Source organism: Eubalaena glacialis, chromosome 14, assembly GCF_028564815.1.
Source record: "Eubalaena glacialis isolate mEubGla1 chromosome 14, mEubGla1.1.hap2.+ XY, whole genome shotgun sequence".
NCBI lineage: Eukaryota > Metazoa > Chordata > Mammalia > Artiodactyla > Balaenidae > Eubalaena > Eubalaena glacialis.
The window spans coordinates 36,167,937-36,191,546 of record NC_083729.1 but is presented as its reverse complement, the minus strand read 5'-3'; the positions used below and the strand labels follow the sequence as shown (position 1 = coordinate 36,191,546).

The window sequence follows — 23,610 nt, the reverse complement described above, 5'->3', positions numbered from 1 at the left end:
CTTGGAAGACTGGATTGATGGGCTGCGACTATCAAGATAACATTTAATAGAGATATATATCATGTTCTGATTTTGTAAAGAAAAGTCAAAATTACATACATATAGAATGAGAGCTGTCGGCTTCATAGCAGTTTTTATGAAAAAATCTTGAGGAATGGGATTTCCTGGTGAGCCCTGAGGAAGCAGTATGACACAGTTGCTGCTTCTAGGTAGTGAAGGCTATAGTCCCCCTGAACTCTGCTGGTCAGACTAAACCCACATCATTCTGCTATTATGTTGTTATGCTGTGGGCTTCCCGTTTTAGGAGGGTCACTGATAAACTAATATTTATCCAGAGAAGGTGACCAAGATGAGGAGGAGGCTAAACATATGGAAATAGTTAGACTGGAAAAGACTAGTTAGAGACAACATGGTAACGGTCTTTACATATTTGGGGGGCCGCCGTATGACAGAGGCACATAATTTCTCTCGTGTGCTCCCAATGGGAAAGTAAGAGATAGATTTCAGATTTTAATATAAGGAAGAATTTTGTGAGAGTTAACGTTCTGCATCAAGAGAACGAACAGATTTCCATAATACTGAGCTGCTGGTCATTGAATGTCGTCAAGGAAAACTGATCACGTGTTGTGTATATTTTTTAGATTTCTGCAGTGCATCTGAGGTGGGGCCGGATGACCGTCAAGGCATCTTTTTTGAGGTGTCTTATTTTAGAATAGCTGAACAACCTGGCTATAGATTCTAAATGTGCAGTGAAATGATAAACCTGCCTCTAAACCTGTAACACATATTTGTACATTTTTATTCATGGGTTCCTCCATCTACCAGTTGGGGTGCCATACTTCGGATGGCCCACAGGTCACGGTGGTCTGCTCCTACATGGTACCCTTCAGCAGTTAATCCACTTAAATTTAGCTTCTAAGTAACTTCTATAACTTTGTTCTCTGTAGTTCTGAAAACATTTTTTTGGCCTATGGGATGTCATGTCTGAAAAGCATTCCTTATTAATTTAATTATCATTTTTTGGTGGTTGCTATATTTTTCTCCATTTCAGATGTTGGCCTAAGCCATATTTGTTTTCTGACAAGTACAAGGAACATCTGAGTCTTTGAGAAAAGTCAGAGATGCTTTTCTGAGGAGTGATTAAAATAGATAACTCTTTGTTGTCCAAACTTCAAACAGAGATGCCTGTAGAAAGAATAAAGGAGTTGCCAGTCCTAGCCCATTACAAGTAAAAATACTTGAGAATAGGGCTTTCCTGGTGTTGTTACTACAGCACTTCCTCCTGCCTGGCCATCCTAGAGGTTCAGAACTCCACCTGTCCTGTGGTTACTGGTAAATTCCATGAGCCTTAGAGAATGGGATTAAAGGTTAGGAGTCTCCCTATACCATCCTGATCTGCTAACAATGGTTGGGTGAAAAAAGGGACCTGCCATTCCATTAACGTGTAGAAACCCTGACCTCTGGTTTTAGTGATATGACTCTGATACCAGGCCAGGCCTAGAGCAAGATTGTCAAGGTGTAGATGTTCAGTTCCACTCAGGGCTTTTTTGAGTGCTCAGTTTTCCTCTTTGCCTATAAGCCAAACCCGTGCCTACTCCTTCCTTTCATACAGACATGTAAATGACCCTAGTCATTACCTTCCTTGGGGCTGTTTGTTGTGTTACACAGATACACATTTTGAAATAAAGTGAGGAATCTAGGTGATGGAATTTTAGGCCTTACATAAGGGAGGACCTAAAAGCAGAGATCGGCAGATGTTTCCCAATACTGGTGAAATCACAGTTTGGGCAGCTATCTACTTGGTCTCCTTTTTACCATGGCCCTGCCTAGCTAGTGCTTTATTTGGAGGGCTTTTTTGCTTATGGCCTTCTGAATTTCCAAATTCTACCCAGGGGTACCTGAGGTTCAGTGTGTGGAATGAAATCATGTTTTCTGCATCATGTGGCTTTTTTGCGAAGAGTTCTGGCATAAAAAGATACTCGGACATCTGTCACCGATTTTTCTCTCTCAGTTCCTAGAGAGGGGCCTGGCCAACTTAATCTCTGGTGCCAGATCTCTTTAAGACCATTTTCTAAATATGTTTTTGAGCAAAAGGAATGAGGAGTTCACCTCTTAATGGAATGCATTGACAAAGCAAGCTAGAAAAACAAAACTTGTAAGGACCAGCTTTTCTGCAGTGTTATGTTACTTCAGTAGGCCAGTTCAGGTCATGTTAGAACAAGTGATTTGATCTGTAGACAGCCTCGTTCTTAGGTGAAATTTCTGACAATGATGATAATCCATGGCCTATTGCTGCCATTCACTCTCAAACTTAGAATCCAATCAGTTAATAGATTAACTAAGTAGTTGTTAAACATCCATTGTATACCTAGCTAGCATTAGGTCTTGGATAAGATGCAAAGTAAAGGAAAAAGGTTTTTCATCCTTGAAGAACTTATGATCTAGCTAGTGAGATAAAACCCATGCTTGTGAACCTGACATACTGTATATGAACCACTTAATTATATGGCAGATACACTAAGGACCAAGGTCCTGTAAACAAGGTCCTGTAAACAAGCACTGGTGGGTTGGAGAAATGCAGGAGGCTTTCCCTAGTAGCAAGGCAGGAAAAGAACACGGGAATTCAGTTTACCATCCTGAAGACTTTAAGAAATCTCCCTTGTTGGTTAGCAGCTCTTAAGAGAGGAAAGTCATACTGTTCATTCTGCAGACAGTGGGCTCTAACAAACGGAAGATAGTGACAGAGTTTTATGATTCATAACTTGAAAGTTATCATAAAGAGCTTTGCTTCCACTTGAATCAAGGGTGACCCAGGAAATTCACAAAATAAATGGTTTGCTACTTAACAGAAGAAACCGTCCATGGTGAATCTTTGGTAACTTTAATTAAGAACAGTATTTACTCCAAGTGTTGCATTTCCAATTCTTATGGAAATAATGAAGAGTAATGGGAAAATTATTAAAAATGTAATAATATTTAAATTTTAAAATATTTTAATAATATTTTTCCTTAAGGAGCCTCTATTTCCTTAATCTTAATTATTTTCTCAAAAATGTAACCAAGATGCTCAGCAGGCATTTTTAATGCTGAATTGAAGATTTGAGAGTACCAAGCCCCAAATGCCAGCTAATATGAAGTCATCTTCTCCTACCTGGTAGGGAACATTTTAGAATCAAAACTGTATGTTTTTCTCTTTAGGCAGAAAAATCTGAATTAGGGAAGAGAGTATGAAGGTAAAGAAGAATTACAGTAGGCTTAAAATGAGACAAGAAAAATGCACGACATACCATGTTTTGATTATCTTTCTCTGATCGGCGCAGTTTTTTTCCTCCCTCTCCTCTGGGCCTTGACCCTTACCAGTCTATTTATCATCTTCTTGTTAAAACAACCTGCATTAGTCACATCAGCTGCACCAGATCATTCACCCTCATACCCTTCGACTTTTTCCCTTTGGGCCTTATTTTCCTCACTCACCTTGAACACTGAGACTCTTGACTGCCCGTCTTGCCTCCCCTCCACACAGCGACAGCTGCTCTGTTCTTCACCATTTATTCTTGTCTTTCACTTTATTTTGTGAGCACTCTTCGTCACTAGGTCATCCATCCATTAAATGTGTTTGCTGAGGGCCTACTTTGTGTCATTGCCGTAACCCAAGGCCCTACTGTCATCATCTCTTATTTGCAAGAGAAAATAGAAGCCATCAGGCATGGACTCTCTCCGTGGAGACACCCACTCTACCTACCACCGTAGTTCTCTCCTTTGTTTTATAGCCAGACTCTTGGAAAAGGTCATCTGTGTTTACAGTCTCCATTTCCTCCTCTCTTATTCCTTCCTTAAACCACTGCAGCCTGGATGCTTCTTCCACCACTTCACTGAAGCTTCACTGACAAAGGGGAAATAGTAGTGACCTCTTCATTACAAAAGCCACTGGATGCTTTTCAGTCTTTATCTTTCTGAATCTTCCTCTGGTATTTGACACTCTTGCACACTGGCATCTTCAGGATGCTCTTCCTGTGTGGCCTTGTTTGGCCATTGCTTCTTCCTCCTCTTTCAGGGCCCCTTCCTCATGCTGCCTCCTAAATGTTGGTGCACCTCTTGGTCCTGCCCTGCACTCTTTTCTTTTTTCACCTTACATGTACAGTCCTCACCTGGCTGGCAACTCACATACATTGATGAGTCAGTCCTAGATCTAGAACTTGTACAGAATCATAGATTCACCTTTCTGTTGGACAACTCCTTCTGCATGTCCCATAAACATCTAAAAGTCAGCAGTTTCCCCCAGGTAGTGCCTCTGCACGCTGAGGTCTGAAACAGCCATCTCTTAGGGCCTAGCACAATGTCTGCACATTCCCCCTGGCCAACTGGAGTCAGAGGACTTCTTTGAAAGGAAACAGGACTCAGGGTATTACAGAGGATCCTTTCAATATCATTGACTGTGTTCATAGGTACTCAATAACAAAAGAACATTGGGGTTTTTGTTTTTTGGGTTTTTTAAATAAATTTATTTATTTTATTTATTTATTTTTGGCTGCGTTGGGTCTTCGTTGCTATGCGCGGGCTTTCTCTAGTTGCGGCGAGCGGGGGCTACTCTTCGTTGCGGTGCGCGGGCTTCTCATTGTGGTGGCTTCTCCTGTTGCAGAGCACGGACCCTGGAGCTCTAGGCATGCGGGCTTCAGTAGTTGTGGCTCGCGGGCTCTAGAGCACAGGCTCAGTAGTTGTGGCACACGGGCTTCGTTGCTCCGCGGCATGTGGGATCTTCCCCCACCAGGGCTTGGACCTGTGTCCTCTGCATTGGCAGGCGGATTCTTAACCACTGTGCCACCAGGGAAGCCCAGGAACATTGGTTTTAAAAGTCATTGACTTTTGATATCCCTTCAGTAAGTTTGAAATGATTTGCTTTTTCCCTTATACTGATGATCATCACTTTGAGGTAGCAAGTGGCAGGTGTTGGTAACTTTCTTTGGAGATGGAAAAGTCAAGGTCCAGAAGGAGTAAGCAGAATGTGTCCACAGTCAAAAAGTGATTCGTTAAGGAGTCAGGGGTTGATTCGTTTATTCATTTACTCAACAGATAATTACTGTAAGCATCGACTGTGTGTCCGGCACGATAGAAATACAGTGGAGCATCAGACAGATAAGATTTTTGGCATAATGGGATATCCGTTGTGCTGTGTTGCTTCTTGGTCCTTATCATCTTTGCTCTGATTTTTTTCCATATAATTAGTGATAAGTAATAATAATTAGCAGATATTTACTATGGGCCAGACACTGTTTTAGGACTTGATGCATACTAATTCATTTAATCATCATGACAACACTGTGAGGTCCCTAACATTATCATCCCCATCCTCCATCCTACAGAGAGGGAAAGCTGGGCAGTGGGAAGTTTAGAAATGTGCCCTAGGTCATACTGCTAGGAAGTGATAAGGCCAGGATTTGAACCAGGCGATCTGGCTCCAGAACCCGTGCTCTTCGCCACTCCCGTAGCTACGCTAGCGCTTAATACTACAGTTCGCCCTTTTGCTCATGTTTACGATGCTCCATCTGTGGGGTATGACAAGCTAGTTCTCAATATGCCAAAATTAACCTGAAGTTTTAAATAGCAAACACTTGGACTTACTTTGCTTTCTTGAGATATCTCTCCCCTGCCCCCCTTGGGCGTTGCTCTAGCAGTGGTCTCTTCTTCTAATCTGAAATCAGTAGAAAAGAAGGAAAAACTTGCAGTTAAGCCCAAGTGGTTGTGACGGGTTGCTAAATAAGACTGGTTCAACTGAATTTCTGAGATTCTTGAGAAACACTGAGGATTTCTTACAAAAGAAATTTTCCTTGTAATAGGAAATCGTGGGTCATTGCACAGTTATAAGTGTCTCAGCAAAGAAAAAATGTGTGTTGAGGCTTAAGAAGCATAAAATCTTAATGAGATTATTTGTGGGCTGCTACTTAGGCATAATTTTTAAACTATTAGAACATATATTTTCCATCTGACTTTACCATCTTAGGTTTTTACTGTAGAAACTTAACATAATTTTGAAAAGCTTCAGGGTTGTTGAAAGAAAAAGAAAAAAAAATAGTAACAAGCATTTATATAAAGAAGTTGAAGTTTACAATGTACTTTCATAAACAGTAGCTTACTTGATCATCCTCTTTTTACTGTCTTAGAAAACAGAATCATAAGGATATCAATATATGTTGAAATTTTGAAAAATTGCCAACATTTTCTTATGTGGTAATCCTACACTTTAAAAGGACACCTTAAAAAGGCAAGTCTGAATCAGTGAAGTGTTCAAATTACTGGATGTTATGAAATGAAAGTTTCATTACTCCAAATTGTATGTAATATATTTAGGGAACTGCTTTTTAATGGGTGGGTAACAGTAGCATCTGGTTAACGTATTAGTTGTTAAGCCACACCTCGAGGCCTCTGAGGTGGGTTGAAATCCCCCTTTGTTCCTCAGTTTTATATTTCTCATGTGCAGAGTCCCACCTCCCTCCTTCATCAACCAAAGGTTACTGGCCAAACCTGCTGGAGAGCACACTGAGAGTGAGATGTGTGAGATGTGCCCCCTGGGTTGTCTTGTTCTGTTTTGTTTCGTTTTGCATCAGGGAAAATTCCTGGTCTGGGATATTTGTGTCCTGGCCACCAGTTCCCAAGAGATGGCCACATTTCTCCCAATTTTAAATGAAACTCTCAGTCCCAAAAGTAAACATTAGCTCGGCCTCAGTCTGAATAATTGCAAAATCAAAATTAGGCAGGCCCACGTGAATGAGATTTTCTGTTTTGTCTCTACAGTGTCCAGAGCATTAACAAAATGTCTATTTGTATGGAGGATGCTTCTGTGTAAATAAGCCTGCTCCTTTTTGATTATTGCAATCATACAGGAAAAGGCCATCTGTTTTGGTAGTAACTATGGAAATATATCTAGGTAGCCAAGGAAAAGCTGGATTGTTACTAAAGGATGTGTCACACCAACAAGAAAATAATTTACGAAGCTGTGGGTAGAAAATATTTTCAAACGCTGAAAGTGAGTCACTTAAGCTATCTTTTTGGGTGATGGGTGAGTAGTGCTGGTTTGTTTTTTGTTTGACTGTTTATTCATTTTTTTTTCTTGTTTTCCGGAAGAATCTCTCTTTCTTGTAAAGCCAGAATTTAAGGCTCAGCTTCTTTTCAGCTTGGATAAAATGAAAAGTAAAATTCTTTTTAATACTAATTATAACCTGCAGAAGTCTAGTGAAGAGAAACTTAAGAAATGTAATTCTTGTTTTCTAGCTGAGCGTCAATGCCATATAATTAATATAATTCAATCTCTTCTTACCCCTTTTTTTTCTGCATGATTTAAGATATCAGAACTTAATTCGTAGCCAGAATGAAAACCGGACTTAGGAAAAACTTGAAAAGACTAGAGAGGGATTTGCATTCTGCTGCATGGTTGAACACGTCCCTAAAGTAGCAGCTTTAGAATGCCATGTCCTGGTAGAATTCCCCATGGAAAACTGGCCAGTAGAGCGGTTTCCTAGCGCCCTCCCCCTAGTCTTCACCACTGTGAAGTGTCATGAGGGCCTGGGATCTGAACCTAGGGAGCTTCACAGGATTGCTCCACAGCCTGACAGAAGGGCACTGGTCTCACTGGGCAATCTGTGCTCTTGTTCATAAGCCCCAGGCTGTGGGTTTTGGAATTGGCCAGCCACCCTGGCTCAACCTTGGATAAATATTCCTGGGTTCTAAGTAGGAGGGGGAATTCAAAGGCCTGTTTTTCCCAAGTCCTTCCATAACCAGTCCATGGCATGTTATGAGGTCTGAGTGGCGTGGCCGTGTTTGGAGGGGGTTAGGGAACATGTTCTACTCCTAATTAATATGTACACCGGTAATAACTCAGAGGGCCAGATTCTAACCCAGCTTCACCCCCTGGGTAGTTGAAATCTGTATGGAATGATTTGAGAGGTCTTAAGCAGTGCCTTTTACCCACCCAGTTTTCTCAGATGCCTCTTCCCTTTTGAGCTGAATCTTGAAGTTTCACAGTTGGACTTTCATTCTTTAAGTATACGGTTTTGATCCTTTCTAAAATGGAAATCCCACGGTGAGATATAGTATTTTAAGGTATTATTGGTCATTTAAACCACAGTTTAAGTTTCTTTGATCTTGACAGGAAGAGACATTGGTTGGGTGTGGTATTAGAGATGGGATAAGGCTGGCAGCGGTGGCGATAGGGTGTAGAATTTGGGACAGAGACAGATTGCGCATTGCCTGGATGGGGACCGCAGTGGCTTCTTCCCCACCAGAATTTGCTCCCGTGCATTTAGTGAAATGGGGCATCCTATTTTCCATTTACCTCTCCCTGCTGGCAGGGAAAGACTTGGAGGCCTTTTTACAGCTTTGACTCTTCCTCCTTCTAGATGTGGTTCCGTTTCCGTTCCAAGATGAAAGCTTGTCTTTGTCCCCTCCCAGAATAGTTCCAGGCAGCAGAATACAGTGAATCCTTCCAGATAAAAGACCTGCTGATAAAATACCAGATTGTTATCAGAGAAACGGAGTGAGGGGAGTCCAGTCCCTACCATTAATTACCTAGTTACAGCTTTGTTTATATCCTGTTCATTTGGGGGCATGTTTTCCCTGGACAGTTTCTTGTCTGTGTTCTGAACTGCAGGCTGATGTTTGTAAAAATCCCAAAGGTCAGGGAATAGTGGGTTCCTTATTTTCTGAAAGGCTTAATGGCAAGGAAGAGAATATCAGAGTTTCTGCCTTCCACCTGGAAGGAAATGGACCAATGCTTGGTTTGGGTGGTTCTTGCCTCACCTCCAGCATACAAACCCTAGTGTGTTGAATGAACTCTGATTTTGTATACTTATCCGAAAGGTTACCTGAAAATAGAATGACATTTATCTCTGTGAAGCCATGAGTATTAACCAGTGAATACCTGGATATCAAGACACTGAGGCCAGAGTCTAAAATGCTCTAACACTGCTTGGTGAATGAGCTAAACGCCACTTCAGAATGTGTAAGTTTTGAACCACCCCATATTTTGGGGCCTCTCACCTTCTGAGATGGCCCACACTCTGGAGTGTGTTTCTCCCAAGGCCGTTCTCACCTTTTGAGACGGACCACATTCTGTCCAAAGGATGTGTATCTCTAAATAAATCCACTTCTTACCTTAAAAAAAAAAAAAAAAGTGTAAGTTTTATGTTATGTATATTTTACCACAATATAAATGAGTGAATGAATGAATGATACTTGCTTTCTGGCAGCTCCAAGTACTTTGGACACAGTTGGAAATACCATAGGGTTGGGCTACATCGTCTGCCTTATATTGAACTTGATCACTGTTGCGTGTGAGGTATCATGCTTCCTTTTAAGAACTGTGAGACTGAAAGCACAGAGAACCTTAATGAACACAAGACAAAGAGACAAATTTTGCCGCCTTCATAGGGACATATTGGCAAGTCTGGGATTGGAAAAGAGCCGTATCTTGAAAATGATTGATTCTAAACCACTATAGCCACTCTCCTTCCACAAATGTAACAGAAGAGGGGAATGGGGTCTCTTGGTGGCTTCAATAGTAGTAGCATCTATTGCTCTGATTCTCAAATAGTGGCGTTGAAATGCTCCATGACTAGTAGTAGTCACGGGAGTTAACCTCATCTGTATATCTGCAGCCCTTGAGTGGCCAAGCACATGTTTCTTCACCAAATCAGACTCAAGTCTGACCTTATGTTTTCCTGTTAGGTTCTGTTCTCAGCCCAACCGATTTTTGCTATAAGACTGACTCTTGACCAGTGATTCAGCCAGCTTTTTCAGCCTCACTGGTCATGGGGGTTCTTTTTGAGGACTAGACTGTTGCTTTTTTTTTTTTTTTCTGCTAAGCCAAGAAACTTCTCATACCTTGCAAACATGCTACCTGGTGATACAGCTGCAATGTGATTTCAGTGTAGAAAAAGAAAGTATGAAAATAGCTCTACTGCAAATCAGGAAACTTTTTTTCTTGTTAACCCCAAAAGCCCTAAACTCAGAACTCTGACTAAAAGGTACTTCTTTTTTCCCGTGTGTGTGTGTGTGTGTGTGTGTGTGTGTGTGAGAGAGAGAGAGAGAGAGAGAGAGAGAGAGAGAGAGCGCGCATGAACGTGCATATTCCTACCATCATTTCAAGGTAGTTGTGAAACATTCACCATGGTTTCAGCAATACCTTTCTCAAATTTAAATTTAGTATTTTCCTTAGAAAAGGCAAGAACCTGTAGGAATTTAGGAAGAAGCAGCTAAGGTAAATTTAAAATATAAACATTCACTTTGGGTGAAATCAGTAAAAACATTCCCTGACCTTCTAATATATAAGAAAATTTTTAATTAAAAAAATAAAAGTTTTCTTTTAGGAAATAAAGATTTTGCCAGAATAGCATGAGTAGATAAAGCAGTCTGTTGTGAAAACTGCATCTTTAAAATTTCCACTTTAAAAAATAAGATTTCTTTGCTTTCTTCTTGACTAATGGTTTTGTCAGAACAATCATTTGAATAATAAATTAAATACTTTGAAGTATGTGAGGGAGTGGAGAACTTTTCTGTGCCTTGTACGAACTGGTGATACAGATTATAAACTAAATGATTCCACATTCCAGTTTATCAAGGATCCAAGCCAAAGCCATAGAAATCTACCAATGAAATCATAAAAATGAATGGAAGTGATCCAGATTGTTTCATTTTCCTTTGAAATGTTGTTTGTATTAGATGTTAGCACCCAGAAGTTAAACAGTATTGCATTTCACACATAGCACTTCAGAAAAAAAAAAAAAAAATTATTTATTTGGCTGTGCGGGGTCTTAATTGTGGCATTTGAGATCTAGTTCCCTGACCAGGGATCGAACCTAGGCCCCCTGCATTGGGAGCATGGAGTCTTAACCACTGGACCACCAGGGAAGTCCCATAGCACTTTATTTTTAATCTTAGGTTAAAGGTTATGTCCTTGGCATGATTGAAGAATGACTCATACAATTTGCACTGTTTTTATTGATGGGCAAGGAAGGAAGTTGGGGAGTAATGTGATACTGAATTGATGCTAAATTTATTAATTGAATTTAAATGGGAATAAAGAATGTCACTTAATGATTTTATTTATTTTTATATTCATGTATATGCCCTCTGTGAAGATTCTCTTGAATGTTACTTATGCTTAAAATGCAATATAAAATATCTCTTGGCCACTACCAGTAGCAGTGGGAATTAGCAGTGATTTTCCTCCTAGTAAATGTATCAAATTGTATCACAGCCAAAACCTTCAGTCACATGGACATATTGGAGGATGTGACCAGAATTCTTTATTGACATGTTCCCCATCTTAAAATACAGTTACCATGAAATTAATGTATTAAGCCTTAGTCACAACCCAAGGAAAGACTTAAAGGTAATATGATTCTCCTTATAATTAGTAACCTAATTAAATGCTGGAAGGCTTCAACCATATAGTAATATACCTTGCTTCTGAACAAAGATAATACCACAGCTGAAATTGTATACTTGTAACACTAGAATTTTTTAAATTAGTGGTAAGGTATCTGGGTATGTGTGAGTGTAATCTGTTTTGTTTCATCTTCAAACTTTGCACAGCAGTCTCCATTGTGCATTCACTGGGACTATGTTAAATAGTAGTGCACTAATTGGTTTCTGTTTGTTCAGAATTCAGCATGATTCAAACTGGGATGAGTTGAAAATTACCTGTTCACTATGGAATAAGCAAATTATGAAAATAAGCAAAAATAAAAGATATTAGGAAGCAGGTTCAATCTACTCGAGTTGGAGGATAAATCTGTTTTACCTTAATAACCACTTGAAAAATTCTACCGCTAAATGCAGAGTTTATTAAAGTGGGCCCAACAGATTTGGCATTGCTTGGTTGAATGGTGTGAGTTGTCAAGTATAGGTAAGAGTTATAAAATTGAATTTCTTTTAGTATTTGTTATTGTCGTTCCACCCTGTAGTGGTAAAAATGTCTTATAGTTGGGGCATGCTGGGTTTTGCAACTACCACGGGCTCTGGAGTCAGACAGACCTGACTTTGAATCCCAGCTTGTCCATTCACTTCTTTTGTGAGCTTGGTCAAGTCACTTACTGTCTCTGAGCCTGTCCTAGAAGAGCATGTGGAAGACTTGGAGCACTGTCCTGAAAAAGTTTCTGTTTTTTAATTCTTATGCGATTGTTAGGATTTCAGTGTTTATTGATTTGATTCTTTAAGAGAGCACAAGGAAAGGTTCATTCTGGTCATAAAAGTTCAAAGGAAATAGCTGGGCTTGTTTAATATGAGGAAAGAAGATTTGGGATGTTTTGGAGATGCGATTGGAGGTTGAGAAGGGAGAACAAGACAGGATGTATAACTTAACTTTTCTAATATATGTGAAATGTTATTCTTAAAAAACAGCATTATTGAGGTATAATTGATATAAACTGCACATGTTTAAGGTGTACCATTTGCTAAGTTTATACACCCATAAAACCACCCCCAGTGTCAAGATAGTAAACATATCTATCGCCCACAAAAGTTTCCTTGTGCCCGTTTGTAACCTTCTCCAACAGCCCCGCCCCCGTCACCTGGCAACAGCTGTTCTACCACTGTAGGTTAAATTTGCATTTTCTAGAATTCATATAAATGGAATCATACATTATGTATTTTATTTTGCCTGACTTTTTCACTCAGCATAATAATCTTGAGATTAATCCATGTGATTACACATATCAGTAGTTTGTTCCTTTCTATTGCAGAATAGTATCCCATTGTACAGATATACCACTATTTACTTACACTCTCACCTGTTGATGGACATTTGTGCTGTGTCTAGTTTTGACTATTACAAATAAAGGTGCCAGAAATATTCATGTACAAGTTTTTGTATGGACATATGCTTTCGTTTCTCTAGGATAAACGTCTAGGAGTGGAATGGGTGGGTTGTAGAAAAGGGTGTACATTTAACTATTTAAGAAACTGCCAAATTATTTTCCAAAGTGATTGTACCGTTTTACATTTCCACCAGCAGAGGATGAGAGTCCCAGTGGTTCCGTATGCTAGTCAACACTTGGTGTGCTTGGTCTTTTTAATTTTAGTCTTTCTAGTGAGTATGTAGCAGTATATCACTGTGGTTTCAATTTGAACGTCCCTAATGACTAAGGAGATTGAGCATCTTTACATGTGTTTCTTTGCCATCCATATATCTTCTTTGCTGAAGTCTTGGTTCAAAGTTTGACCCAATTTTTTGTTGGGTTATTTGTTTTCTTCTTATTCAGAATATATTCTGGACACAAGTCAAAAGACTATTCTTTTAGGCATAAATTCATTTATTTCCCTGGCATGTAGAACCACGAAAACAAAATTAATCTGCAGTAAGAAAAGTGTAATTATACTTAAGGAAGTCCTTTTTGACTGTGACACAAATGTGGGCCCTGGGGCAACCAAAGGAGGATGTAAAACTTTCCCTGAAGGCAGTGGTCTGTTTGGATGCTGTAGGGATGCTGATGTATGACTTAATCTACCTAATTGCAGTCTTCATTTGAGATAAGAATCTTCCCTGGGGCGGGTCTGTTACTAATATCTCAGTGTTCTTTGCTCTTTTGTGCTATTTTTTCAGGCCAAAAACGTGCAATTTCTTGGAATTTTTCAAAACTTTCCATGTACTTCATGGGTTTAAAAAATTTATTCTTTCTGATTTTAGCTTGAAGTGTTGCTGTGAAACCTGAGGAGGGTCGTTCAGGGGTATTAATTAACTTTAGCAAAAATAAATTGCAATGTCTGGAGAGTAATCAAATTAAAAGAAATGCTCAAATTTCTCTCATCTAGCAGTAGCACAAATCACTGTTTTAGCTGATAGTACTGGGAAGATTCATTCAACTCTCTGCAGAGGCAAAATAATTAACTAGATTCTAGAGAAGAGGTTCTACATGATTAAAGGAATTGGGGCTGTTTTAGCCCACGGAAGGGAAGAGTAAGGGGTGATTTAATGACAGGATTCCAATATAGTCAGTGAAGGGTTTTCCTGTGTATAGAAAACACTGGTCATTTGTTCTCCAACTCTGGAGAGGCTCAAACTAGAGAAAATTGGCTCCCGACTATAGAAAGATTGAGTGTGGTTTGTATTAAACGTAAAAGTTCTATTATAGACATCAGTATTGTTACGAGATTAAGCAATGGAGCAAGTCAAGAGAGGTCATAAAGATATTTTAAAATAAAAAATATAACTATCTGCCTGAAATGTTTAAATGTCCATTGAATTATAGGATTTTGTTATTGAAGAGGACTTTCAAGATCACTTATTCTAATCTCCTTTTACAGATGAGGATGTGAAAGGACATTATGTAACTTGCCTATGGCCACATTTAGATACTAATATTTTAATTTGAGGATGTTTTAAAAGTAGTCTGGTTAAAGAGGCATCAAAGGGACCGTGTAAGAGTTTCTGCTTAGCAGTAGGTTTCAGTCCACCAAAATAGTCACTTAAAGCTGATAACGATGTGTATTATTTTTTCCTAAACCCATGAAGACCCTGCCAGTGTGCTGACCTGTGTCTGTTCTCTTTAAAAATGTTAAAGATTCTTATTCTTGGACATTCTGAACTTGTCTCTAGATAAATACTATACTTCAAAAGACTGTAGATGATTTGACCCGAGGTGGTCAATATTGATAGAAGACAGCAGAGGACACTGCCACAGCCCTTGGCGAGCCTGTCCCAGTCTAATACAGGGTTCTTCAGAAACCTTTGGCTGCTGGCTGAGCTACAAAGACTACAATTTCGTGGACGACTATTTCCTGGTGACTAATTTGCCTTCCTTAAAGATAGTGCATTATAAAGCTTTTGGTTTTATTTTATTAAGCACTAGTTGGAGCAGTAGGAAATACATTTAGGCCACCAGTTCCTTGTGTATGGGATCTGCAGAAATGAGTTCTAACCGTTGGAATTAATGGGATAAATTGCACATCCATTACCACAGCAGAAAGAAGTTGGCACAGTGCACTTTATTTGATTGTGGGTACATTTTATTTGGTAACTCATCATTCTATACATGTTCCCACGAGACCATCTAGAGCAAAAACTGACATATGTGTATACAGTTTTATATACTTATTTCAGAGGGTTTATGTGAGTACTAAAAGTGAGATAAAATATCTGAAAGTACCTAGCACATTGCCCGACATCTGGCAGACACTCAGTAAATGTTCCCACCTTCCTTTCCCTTTCCCCTCCTTGAGTTTTAGCATGAGTATTGGAATCTCTCAGAAATGTAACAGATTCTTGTCAAAAGGGAAGTTCCTAAAACTGTTCACATTTGAAAGTGTTTATTTAAAAATGTTAAGCACTCACTTGACTCACAGGATGCTTAGATTTTACAAGATTTTAATATCTTTTCAGAAAGAGTCACCTGAAAAGTCAAGTTCCATTGTTCCAAGAAAGATGTACTCAGCACCTATGATTTGTCCACCCAGGTATTGGGCTAGGTTTAGGGTGCTTTGAATGCCAGAATGTGAAATTTGCATTTAATGTGGCGATAGAGGGTTGTCGCGGGTTCTGGAACATTTGAAAGCTAAAGAACAAACAGAAAAAAAAACCTCTTAAAAACGGGACCAAAAACATTCCTTTTCAAACCTTCCCCCTAAATATACATAGCTTAAAAAGAAGAGAGTAAATTTTCTCCATACCTTTGTGTAGTTTCTTAAATTGCCCACCCAGTCCTGGGTTTATGAACTGAAACCCACTCACTGTGAATATGGAACCGCATGCCCTAAAGGTTAATGGGGTGCGTTTCAACTGTATGAAGTCACTTAGAGAACTTGGCCTTTGAGCAGTGACCTTCACCACTAGGAGACTCAGCACATTCAGGACTGTTTTCTCCAACCCACCCACTACCTGCAAGGAAAGGAGAAGACATGCGGAGGCCAGGGTGTTACGATCAACCCCCTTAAAGACTCAATGGCTGTCTGTGTGTGTTCATCTCTTGGTCTTTAGTGGAGCAGGGGCAGAAACAACGGGAGGGTTTTGCTATTGAGAGGAATGTGCAGCTCTTTCCCTCGGTCTGCACAAGTTGCAGCCCTCAGCTCCTGCCCTGCACACAGCTTATCCCAGCTTGAGAGCCCTGAGGGCAGATCCAGAACGCTTTTCCAGCTGTCTGTGAGGAGGCCAGTAGTATGTGGCTTGTTGATCCAAGGTCAGAGCGGAAAACCCACAGATGGACCGGGAGGGAAGATCATGCCAGAATTTCAAACTAAGTCTAGTGGTTATTTTCATTATGTAGGAGAGTTTTATACCGTTTATGTTAGATTTTTTTTTCCACTTTATATTACTCCATTTTATTTTGGGTAAAGACTGAAAGTAATGATTCCCTTTTAATCTCTAGGGCCTCCAACGTCTTTGTATTTATGTTGCTGTAAAGTCTTTTCCATGTTTTTCCGAGTCAGGAAAGAATCATTATTAAGGTATAACTTCATTTCAGTGCTCCAGAGGAAAAAAACCTTCTTTCCAGCTGTCTGGACAATTTGGTTGGAATCTGAAAAATTCAGTTTCAAATTGTATCTGTTATTGTCTAGTCACAAAATAAAGCATGAAATGAAATTTCAGATGAAATATAATTTTCATACTCATGTTTTTTCAAAACTCTATGATTTGATATCAGCAAGTAACCAGGGATTAGCATTCAGAAAGCATCCTTTCATTTATTTAAAACACGTTTGTAATTCTAAATAATTAAAGAGCATTATTCAAAGATCTCTTTAAAGTAAGCACCACACTGGATACCTTCCCCCCTGTCCCTGTAGGAAAATTCCCCAGCTTTATTTCCTAACACCTAAAGGAATGGTATGAATGCAACTAGCCATTGCCATTGCATCCAAGACCCTGTGTCCTTGCCACATACGTGGCCGAGTGCTGTGCCCAGTTCTTATGGGGACAAGTGGAGGGATGTCAAAGTGATGGAGGCCAATTCCCAACTCCTGGCAGCCGCCATTTTCACCCCTTTGGGATTAACAGCCTGTGGCTAGTCGACCTGGGGAAAACCTTGGTAACTTGGAGGCAGAGTGGAGGTGACCTTAAAAGGATGCACCTTCTACAGCTTAGACTTTGGTTGGGATGTCCCAGGGGGTTACACATTGCTGTTCTCAGATGTTCTGTTTTGGCTTATTAATTATTTTCAGCATTTCTTCATAAAAAATTTTTTTAGAGGTCTTAACGTGTTGATTAGAGTTAATTTGTAAAGAGCAATTACAGCTCTGAGCTGCCAGTAGATATTTAAACTAAACGTTCTACCTGCAGATACATATGTATATTTTTGCCGTGAAAGCTGGAAATGTGCGATTTTTAGCTTAGCTACTGTCTACTGCTCTTATTTCTCCTTCACTATCCAAACCAAGGATTCTTTTTTAAATCAGACTTCAAAAGTCCTGAACCCATTACCCTTCCAAGAAATATATTTGAATAAAGAAATCCATGAGCTGTGCAGAGGGCAAGATTACAGTAAATGCAACTTCTAAGTGCTAGCGGTTTGAGTTGCAGGAAAAGGAACAAGTAGTTCAGGTGGTGGTAGGTCCTTTGATGAACTGAAAATCGGTAAAGGAAGGACAAGTAGAGAATCTGGCAACCGTGGCCACACTGAACTCACCTGAGAATGTGTAAGAACGGCTTAAGGAATAACACTTATAACAAAAACATACTTCATAGTGACAGGACATGCTGAACTGTTTTTTCAAATTCACTGGTACCACCGTATTTTTTTAGTGGTTTCTCTCTTTTATGCATACACATGTACCACACGTGTACATGTTTCCGAAGGCGAGATTGAAACCAGGAACCACACACAATAAAAAGGAAAAAGAAACCTTTGGTGAAACGGCATTAGAAACAGCATTAGAATTGACAGAAAGTAAAATTTGGGCCCTGGACCTGAGGAATAAAGTCAGCAGGCCTCACATAAACAAGTCAGTTGGCCTCAAACTCAATCTTCCTTCTCTCCTTTCCAGCTCCTTTGGTGGGGAGGGGGAGGGGCAGGCCTTTGTGAGCCCTGAAGCCTGTTGGATACAGCAAGGCTCTGTGTCCTCAGCCAGTTGTTGAGATAGAGAACCCTAGAGAGTTTGTACGTGTGGATCACGCTTTTCAGTTTGAAAGTTATTCCACCTACTAGGTTCAATAATAGCTACCATTTATTGGTCATTAACTTATAGGCGTTGTGTTTTATATGCATTATCTCATTTAAGCTTCACAACAGCCTATGAGGTAGTTACTTTTCCCTGTTTTACAGGTGATAAAAACTTAGAAGGTTCACTGACCTGTCCAAGGTCACCCACTAGTAAGCTTTAGGACTTGGACTTAAACTTAGGTTTGCTGGATTCCAGAACAGGTTCTTAACTCCTGTCTTTTGTGCTATATTATTCAGAACTATAAAGACCCTGTTTCTGTTCTCAAGATCATTTTGGTCTAATAGAAAACAAACTTATGGTTACCAAAGGGGAAAGGGGGGTCGCGGAGGGATAAATTAGGAGTTTGGAATTAGCGGATACAAACTACTATATATAAAATGGATAAACGACAAGGTCCTACTGTATAGCACAGGGAACTGTATTCAATATCCTGTAATAAACATAATGGAAAAGAATATAAAAAAGAAGGGATATATGTATATGTGTAGCTGATTCATTTTGCTGTACAGTAGAAACTAACACAACATTGTGAAGCAACTATACTCCAATAAAAATTAATTTTAAAAAGAATATGAAAAAGAAACATATAAATATAAATTATATCTATATATAACTGAATCACTTTGCTGTATACTAGAAACTAACACAACATTGTAAATCAACTATACTTCAATAAAAAAAAAATTTTTTTTTTTAAAAGATTGTTTTGATCTGGCCAACATGATACCTGAGGGCTCCTGTGGGGAATGCAAATGGGATGTGACCCCCAACCCTGACAGCTGTAAGCATGCCATTGCAGTGACAGGGCACGGGAGAGAAAAGGATTGACTCTGACCAGAGGAAATGCAGTAAGATTTTTTAAAAGAAGTGATACCTGAGCAGAATTCAGAGGATGAAGAAGAGTTCCCCAAGTGTACAAGGGTGAAAAGGCCATTCATTCCAACAAGTGTGAACTGCAGTGTGCAAAGGCACTAAGGATGAAGCAATAGTTGGCTTGACAAAACATATATAGAAAGTTTTTTATATATGTATATATAGTATAACCTGTAGCCTCAGCCTACTCCTTCCTTCCTAGCCTTCAGAGATATCCTGCAGGGTAGGGTTATCTCAGCTTTTAAGATTGTCAGTAGATGACTATTCCCCAAGAGCAGCTGGCCAATGCTGCATGAGAAACAGACCATAATGGCAGGCATTCTTGAGTAAATTTAGTGAGGGACTTGGGGGTAGGTGAGACATAGCTTCTTCAAACTCAGCTCAGCTCCTAAGATGCTAACTCCTTTGTCAAGTAGGGGCATCTAGAGAAAGTGGATGAGTATTTTCATCAGCAGCAGAAGTTTGGGGGCTTCTGTTTTGTACAGGGTACAGCTTGATTTCTGGAAAGTAAGGATCAGGACTGGATCTGGGTCTGAGAAGGCAGAGGAACTGGGGGAACATTCATCATGTCAATGAGGGAGAGTGGAAGGGGACATTGGCTGGGTCCTGAAGCCATTCTGAGACTTTTTTCTGAAGACTCTCACTCTGGTTCTCATAAAATGGGGGGCTCACTCAAGGCCACCAGGCTTTACAGAGTCCCCTCAGTTCAAAACTACCTCTCCCACATTGCCTAATAATGTTCTCTCAGCCATTCTGCCTTGTTGTGAGGATTAAATGATGTAATACATGCAAAGCTTTTAACACTAGGTCTGGCCCTCTGTAGATGCTTGGTAAATGTTAGTTACTATCAGCATCATCTTTATTGTTCTGCTTCACATTTTACCAATTAGGGGCTGGTTGGTTCCATAAATCATTCATACCTCAAAGTGATGATTAGGTTGAACAGGTTACTTTGGAAATATTTGGCGTTTTCAAGGCTGAGGATTTTGAGGCAACTGCATTGTAAAGTCTTAGACTAAATTTTGCAGGTGGACAAACCCTAATTAGAATACAGGATCTGCCACTTGCTAATTTTATGACCTAAAGTATGCTGGGAAACCTCACTTTCCTCATCTTAAAATAGGGATGCTGGAGACCTTATAATGAGGATTTAGTGAAGTAAATAAAATAGTGTGTCTGAAGTACATAGCCAGTCCTGGGACACAGTAGTCATTTAATAAACCTCAGTTCCCTTGCTTTTGACTGCATGCCCTGGGGGGCAGTGTGGGTTCATGGACGGAAAGGCACAGGGGAGGGCACCTCTTTCTTGCCAAACCCAAATGTTCCTTCTGCCTGACCCCACTTAGTCACAACTGGACCATGATCTCCCAGACCACCCACCCTCCTCTCTGGGTGTCCCACCTCAGTTCTTCTACAACAGCCTACATTTACTTCTCATGTTCCCGAAAAGCATTGGCTGATTGGCCTGTATTTCCCACTATAGATTCCCTGTGGCCTGGGCAGTGACATTTCTCTCTGGTTCCTAACTCAGTGTATGCTTTTGCTAGGCACTCAGTGGGTGTGTCCATGCCTATCCTACAGGTATGAGTGATGTCCAGCCACTTACCTGTGAAATCTTTCACTGGAACAGATTCTGAGGGTAAATATAAGAGGGAACCACCTGGAAAAAAAGCTTAGCCACCACACTGTGAAAGATGATCTCAGAAGAGGGTTCTTTCCCTGCTCAGAATACTATATTCTAAAATTTCCAGGGTCCACCAGGGTTCCTGAAGTCCAAAGGTGTATATCACCGTCACTTGAAGGTCCTTTATCTCCTCCAGAAAGTGATTCCAACTCTCCCTCCTGTTCCCTTTGCTGTGCCCTGCACACCTTTGTATTTCTCCATGGGTACTATGGACTTGTGATCATGAGGTTGTCTGGCTGGCTGCCACTCTAAACTGATGGTTCCCTGTGACAGCATCCTGCTCTCCATTGCCACATCTCTAAAGCAGAGTGCTTACCTGCCCGTCACACTGTGTGCAAAGGAGCAACTGGAGATTCTTGACCTGGGTCTGGAAATACAGCCCCAGGGGTTTTGAATGTGCATCACGAACCTCCTAAAATTGTATGGGAAATTTTATGTGTATGTTCATAAATCTGCTGCTCTTGTGAGAGAGTCCATGGTTTATGTTAGATTCTGAAATGTTTTCACGATCCTACAAATGTTAAAAAAAAAAAAAACCCACTAATTTAGAGATTTTTCCACATACTTGTAAATTCAAGCTTGTGTTTTCATTAGCTGGGAGATTTTTTTTTTTTTTTTTAAAGAGCTCCTGACTTTTTATTTATTTATTTATTTATTTATTTTTTGCTGTGTTGGGTCTTCGTTTCTATGCGAGGGCTTTCTCTAGTTGTGGCAAGCGGGGGCCACTCTTCATCGCGGTGCGCGGGCCTTTCACTGTCGCGGCCTCTCTTGTTGCGGGGCACAGGCTCCAGACGCGCAGACTCAGTAGTTGTGGCTCACGGGCCTCGTTGCTCTGCGGCATGTGGGATCTTCCCAGAACCAGGGCTCGAACCCGTGTCCCCTGCATTGGCAGGCAGATTCTCAACCACTGCGCCACTAGGGAAGCCCGCTGGGAGATATTTTTCCCCTGATATCCAGGTGTGAGCTACAGCTTGGAATAGCCCACGAGCTCCACGCGGAGCCATGGATGGTAGTTCTGGCCTGGACACTGCTGCTTACACATCGTGGAGGGTCCACTTAGCCTTTCTGAACTGCATTTTACTTTTCATCTGTTAACTGACATTTATAATGCCCTCACGTCCTACAGGAATGCTGTATAGTCAAGAGATAACAGATGTGCAGGCATTTTATAAACTGCCAAGGGCTGTACAATGTAGGATGCAAGTATTACTATTACACATGTGTCATTTCTCATGTTACACAGTGCCAAGAACACAGTAGGCAGTTGATAAATATATGATTAAAACGACGTGGAAAGGGTTTATTGGAGTGAGAGGGCTACAGGTTTAAGGACACCAGTGTCTGTATGTCTTGCAGATCCTGTGAACGATCTAGTATTTAGGCCTAGAGCACAGCTAGGGATACAGAGGAAATGCTTTTCAAACTATGGTAAAAGAAGAAATGACCTTTGCGATTCCAAATCCATTTGCTTTATTTTCCAGAGGAAATTGACACTTAAAGAGTAGAAGCTGCCCCCACTTCTTTCAGGAGGGCTCCAGCATCCTCCTCATCACTTTATAATGGAGGCCAAAAAAAACACAATCCGCCTTGCCATCATATCATCAATTTATTGTCTTTTCTTTTTTAAATGGTACAGCATTCAAACCACAGTCTTAATTCTCTCACTGGGGCCACAGAGAGGCCTGCCATTCCTAGACTATGCTGATCCTGTACTAACACAGGCCTAATGCATTATGAAAACGTTGTATTTCCAAAGTACCTTCCTTCTTGGAATGTTCTTATAGACACCACCTCACTGGGGATAGATTATTGCCACCACTGTGGCCTCGACAGATCCACAGAGGTTACTACAACTTGTCCAAGTCACAAACCTTGGTGTCCAAAGCAGGATGAAAATCTAGGCACTCTGATTATCTGTCCTTTTAGTCACCAGATCTATGTCCCTGAAGAACATCTCTGCTTGATTTTGGTAACTTTGCAGAATTAAACTGGAAGACTCTATCTTTGGGAAAGAGAGATTTTAACTTCAAATATATTCCACTTAGGGCTGAAAAGACTGTTTATATCCCCTCACACTACAGGCCACATACACCTGGAGAAAAGCTAAATCTCATCAGACCCTCTCCCTGTCCCCAAAGACTGACAAAACAGTAACCTGGAAATGGTTTTTATTTTGCTTGATAGTTGTGTGTGTGTGTGTTGACTAGACTGTAGCCTTCCATTTAAACAATTTGCAATAAGAGAGGAGTTTGAAATTACATTTAGTCATTGCTTTAGAATGAATGGTACTTAATTAAATATTACTTTAAAAATAGGCTTCTTCTCTTTTTCTGTAATTGCATTACTTTTTTGAGGGGAGGTTTTGTTTTGCTTTTTAACCTGATTGTGTGCATTTGGAAAGTACCCTAGTACAGGGTATCTGAAAGCAGAAAATTCTGGCACTTTTCCCACTTTCCATTCTTTCTCCTGTATGGATGCCAGATTCCTTTGGGAAATCATCATTTGCAAAAGGTCAGGAGCAAAAGGAGGGGCATTCTTTAGTATACAGTTGCTGCTAATTAGAAACTAAACATCTGTAACCATGTCAGAATTATTTGTATTTGAAAAGAAACATTTATACACAAAAGCCTTTTCGGTAACATAAAACACACTATAACACAAAGTGTGTATGTTGAAGGGGTGGGGGACAGACAGCCCAGGAAGCTTCCGACAAATGACTGTGCTGAGTGAGGTCATTTGCTAATTAAATCTCAAAGCTTTTTCAGAGTATTTTCTTTTCTCCATCAAGTGAATGTTTCTCACTCCCCCAACCCCCCAGCCCCCATGGGCCAAAGCAAACACTTGACTGCATTTGCCAGTTACAGATCAAACATTTAATCATTTTAAAGGAAAGATAAGTGAGAAAATGG

General features: G+C 40.2%; 1 protein-coding gene and 1 non-coding gene across 3 annotated transcripts in view; one reads left to right on the top strand and one right to left on the bottom strand.

Moving 5' to 3' along the window:
* Positions 1–23,610, top strand: part of THADA (THADA armadillo repeat containing) — a 318,246-nt gene that overhangs the window by 145,459 nt on the left and 149,177 nt on the right. The window lies entirely within an intron of this gene.
* On the bottom strand, positions 10,827–10,899 carry TRNAW-CCA (transfer RNA tryptophan (anticodon CCA)). Its single transcript has one exon. It is a non-coding gene; the product is annotated as a tRNA-Trp (tRNA).